Source organism: Parambassis ranga, chromosome 13, assembly GCF_900634625.1.
Source record: "Parambassis ranga chromosome 13, fParRan2.1, whole genome shotgun sequence".
Classification (NCBI taxonomy): domain Eukaryota; kingdom Metazoa; phylum Chordata; class Actinopteri; family Ambassidae; genus Parambassis; species Parambassis ranga.
In genome coordinates this window covers 11,551,013-11,556,161 of record NC_041033.1, presented here as the reverse complement: position 1 = coordinate 11,556,161, position 5,149 = coordinate 11,551,013, and the positions used below count along the sequence as shown (strand labels likewise).

Below are 5,149 nucleotides of genomic sequence, written 5' to 3'. Positions count from 1 at the left end.
CAGCCTGCAGCAATCACTAACTTAGATTGGAAAGATGAAGTATAATAACACACTGTCACATTCCTAAACCTGTGTGTGTGTGTGTGTGAGCAGCCCTGATTTTTTTTCTCAGCTACTAAAAACCACTCCTCCCTCGCTGGTTCTGTCACAACCTGGAGATTAAGCATTCGGTTGAGTAATCTTTTAACCCCAAACGTTCGTCAACCATTAAGTGAGTGACGGAGAACGTTATGTAACTTCTCCTTTATCCAACTAGGTCATTGAAAAAAATGCCTTTTTTTCTTGGAATAGTTAAAAGATGCCTTTAGGTTGACTGAGAAAAATGACCTTTTCTCCTAATACTCCCACTCAAACTGTTGTGACAGTTTTTAATATTAGAGGTAAACTAACTCTACAGCACCACAGAAGAAGAGCCTGAGCTGAAGCGTGTGGTAGGACGGATTAGACACGGTAACACTTTATCCATGCTGAAGTTGTGCGCTCACTGAAATGTTTTATTACTGCCCTCTACTGTTTGTGATGGTGCCAACGATGAAAAGTAAAGTTCGAGTCACGCTATGACTCATGCTCATTAACACTAGAAGAAGAAATGGGACAGCATCGACATGTGGCGGGAAAAAGTCATTATATCCTCAAAATATCTGTTTAGTTGAAGAAGACGTGTGTTTTTTGGTTCAAGCACTTCCTTTTTTGATTCTTGTTCACTGGAATCATACAAGATTGCACTTAGACACATTAACTTAACACAATACACACAGAAAAATCAATAATGAGACAGAGTTTTCATGCACAACGTAGTCAAACACAAGACAAGATGCATTTGTTCTGTTTTGAGCCTCAAATCAAAAGAGCCTCTCACGATCTGCCGTGCATGTGGACTGAACCCTGTGCTTGTGGTGCCAACTTTTTTTACTTAGCAATAACTGGGACCAGGCAACATCTGAAGAAATAAAGGAGAAACAGCAGTGTCAATAAGTCTGACTTGGAAAGGAAGGAGGAAATATTTGAGTAGTGACATCACAGCTGTGGAGGGGAAGTGCTATCCTTTTATAGCCACGTTCTCTCTCTCCGCCACATTCCTCGGCTCAGTCCACCCCTCCCTTCTCCCTCTGGCCTCCTTTTCCTCCGACTTCACTCCTGTGACGCAGAAAAACACAGGGAACAGGGGGAGGAGACGGCTGAGACGGGTGAGGAGGAAGGAGAGGGGTTGGTAAATTCTGTGAAGGAGAAGGCAAAAAAAATCCCCTAAACTCCCCCTCCTCCTCCTCCTCCTCCCAGCCGTCTTGACCACTTCTCTTTTCCTTTCACTTCACTCTTCCTCTCGTACCTTTTACTTTCACTGGCTGGTCTGGTTTGGGTTTTATTAACAATGTGCTCTGGTTCCAATTGACAAGAACAGTGATTGTGTATTTTTCTGAGGCCACATTATAAAATTATTTCAGACATATTTAAAAAGTGTGCTTCTTATGTAGAATCTTAGAAGTGATGTCAATAAACCTTTCCACAACAGTTTGAAAAGCACATGTAACAATAAAAGTGTGGATGGTTTGGAAGGAAGGGGGAGCAGAGATCAGGCCCCACCACCACTATTTGCTGCGACCTTCCTGTTTTATAGAACGAGAAGTGAACCTAGATGAGCACAAACAAAATGAGATGAAAAGGAGAAGTAACACTAGTGAGCCGTGGTGCAGATACGGAAGGTATAAAGCCCCTTTTAGTGCTGCCCTCATCAGTCTGTTAAAGTGACAGATGCTGTCATTCAAACATGTCACTTTGATGTGAATGTTCAAGACATACCTACGTTTGTGTGGGCTTCCTGCACCTCCACTTCCTGCCTGTCTTTAAACCTTGTCCTCAGCTTCCCTCTGCTCCCAAACAGCAGACAGCATCACTTTTCTGTCCTCAAAAGCCTCTTAATGCCTGGACTTCTTTTGTTTGTAGTAAAGTGTGCCTGTTAATTGAACTGCACGCTGAAAAGTGCTATAATAATATGACTGGCAGATTTTGAAAGTCAAAATAATCATGTTGTAGTATTGTGAAAATGAGTATTTTTGGCATATTTTCAGCTTTTAAACAAGTTTATGTTATGTAAAATGCTGAAAAACAAAAACTTCCTTATATTGGTAACTTTACAGGCAATCTTTTGCCTTTCCCTTTCTTTCTCTGTCAAAAAACGGCCTCTTTCTTTCTCTGAATGTATGTCAGCTACCTCAATCTGGATAAATGTTCCACAGTAAATTACTATTGCCTGTTTATTGTCCCTATGTGTTTCAGGGTAACTCTACATTTCCACAGCTGTGAGCTGTGCCTCCTCAGTGCCACCACCCCAGAGAACCATCTCTCTTTTCACGGCCTGTATTATGACACACGTGTGAGTAACTACAATAAATCAAATTTAGATATTCGCCTCTGAGCCAACGTTTTGAGAGCCTTGTATAGACTGTTGAGCCAGGTCTTTGCAGTTGCATCAGGCCGTTGGGCAGAAGAAGAAAGTCCCTTTAGACAGTTTCACATCTGTTTGTGTTATTAAAACAAATCTTTCACAACAGGCTGGCCATACATGTTCACTGCACACTTCCTGTTCATGCTAACAGTCAGTATATGCTTCTCGTTTTAGATTTCATGCTTCCTGTTTTTATGTTCTTTTTTGTGACATATATATGAGTTCTCAGCCTGAACCTGTACATATATATATATATATATATACACACATATATATATAAAGAATTAGCGCAGGATGTGTTTATTAGCAACAGATGTGTGACCTGCAAATAAGAATAAAAACAGCTTTCCATGTTAGAGGCCAAATGACATCAACAACATCGGCGGTGAGGAGGCCTAGTTTAATCTCAGAAGTACTGTTAGAAATAGACAGCTATCACATTGACTCATACCATTAGTATCTTTTTCAGATTGAAACCAGTTTGTTATGAGTTATACTGTTATACACGTGCAGAATCATCAAAATCCATGCTCTAAAACATTTTATAGTTTTGAAGAAGTATTTTCTGCAGGAGTCAAGGTGGAAAGCCTCAGAGTTTTCTTTTAAAGGACCAGTGTTTGCGATTAAGTGACATCTAGTGGTGAAGCTGCAAAATTCACACCTATTTGGACATTGGCAGCGACTTAAACACAAAAGGATGCAAGCAAGTTTGGTGGGCACTGTGCTAACTAACAAGGATGGACAGGCGGCTAAACAATGGCTAGGGTAGGTATGTTAACACAACTGTCACAGAGAACTCACAAAACCCACCTCCCCTGCTGTGCATGTGTAAAAAGGAGTGAGGAGACCACCCGTCCACACAGAGACCAAAACGGCAATATCCGCCAAAGTTTTGTATTGTTTAGGCGTTTTATCCACACGGAGCTGACATTTCAGAGGTGCGAAAACAATAACTCTGGGTGGATACGTTTGAAAACACTGTTTCCATGTGTCCATGTGGACACCCCAAATGCTACTTTTCTGAAATGATGACGACACAGCTCCACCTCCCCCTTAACCCGCATCCGCTCACTCCGACATCAAGAATTATTGCAACAAACTACTGAGCTCATTTTTGGTTTAACAGCAAAATCTTTTTAAACTCCATATTATTCTGTGTACATCTCACGAGTTTTGTGCGCATGCCCCATGGACACCCATGGAAAGACAGCATGATATACCAAGGATTGAAATGAGCACATCTATCTTTACATGAGTTGTTGAAAAGGCACTGCTGGGATTTGAACCCAGGATCTCCTGTTTACTAGACAGGCGCTTTAACCAACTAAGCCACAGCGCCACATAAACTGCTACACCAGCCTTGCCAAACTGCTCAAGGAGACTTCAGGTACTTCCATAACTGGTCAGCTGTGGTTCCTATCCAAGCAAATATCATTTACTAATGATTCGATTCACAATGGACAATAATTAAAGAGCAGAGATGTAGGATATCTGAAAAAGACATTAAATGTTAAATGACCTCAATACAGAATCAGGACTTTATAACAATAAATGTACAAAATGAACTATTGATTACTGTTTTCTGTTGATTGCAATTTACATGCTGGTCCTCAGATCACCAACGCCTCAGTGCTGAGGGAGCAGTATTATAGCTGAGCTACGTCTTGTCAGTGGCCTTATTATTTCAGGTCCTGTGTTTTAGTTTTAAGCTAAATTCAGCAGTGGGCTTGTGGCCACCGAGCCAATTCATGACACAGCACACACATCGTAGCCTAGAGGACAATAGGCCTCTTTGTGAGGAAACGTTCACACAAGTGTGCACACATAGACACTGCTATGTTTAAACAGGTGGGCAGAAAATGAAGTGGTTAGCTAGGTGTGTGTGTCTGTGAGGAGAGTTTGGTTATTAAAAGGAAAGGAATGGATATGGCATATGTGTGTTTAGCCTTGGCTGCCCTCCTAGGAATACATACCACAGTGACACTAGCAGTGCCGAGAGCAGCAGAATTCCTTCTTATGAAAATAAGCATCATGGAGAAAGGAGAGAGGAAAGGAGGAAACGTTTTCATCTCAAGAACTACTTACTGGCTTATAATGAGTTCTCAGCCTGAACCTGTGGTCTGCAATAGCAAATCAAAATGGCCCTCAGATTGCAGTTCCATGAATGAACATTAGGCTAGATTCAAATACAATCCATTGAAACTACAGTACAAATAAACAAGTCTAAAGGCTGGTGTCAATATTGTTTTCTCTTTAATAGATTAGGGCTTAAAGTCGTGTTTAATTAGGGTGTGTCCCTAAGTAGGCTGCAGTGTGCCTGATATATCTAATATTATGTCAAAGATGATGTTTGTTTACATTGCAGCCAGTTAAAGTGTTTTCACTTAATATTAAATTGATGATTTTTGTCCTAATTAATCATTTTAAACATAGAAAGAGGAATAAAATGTATTTGTCAAACTTCTTCTAAACTATATAGGAATCATATTTTGTGTTACATGCACAAAAATACTGATGGTTCAAGCTGTGGGATTTTCAAAGCTCATCAAAGCAGTGGTTAAAAAAAAAAAGAAATCAAGAAATTACCGTAAAATGCAAAAACACAAAAGATTGACATGTGCTTCTGCTCAAACTGGGAACTGGGTACACATCATGCAGGCTTATGCATGCACACACAAAGAGCAGTCTGAGCTTTTGGGAAGTTGA

At 40.5% G+C, this 5,149-nt stretch overlaps 1 non-coding gene across 1 annotated transcript; it reads right to left on the bottom strand.

Moving 5' to 3' along the window:
• Nucleotides 1–3,708: 3,708 nt before the first annotated feature.
• trnat-agu (transfer RNA threonine (anticodon AGU)) lies at nucleotides 3,709–3,782 on the bottom strand. The gene has a single exon. It is a non-coding gene; the product is annotated as a tRNA-Thr (tRNA).
• Nucleotides 3,783–5,149: the final 1,367 nt, after the last annotated feature.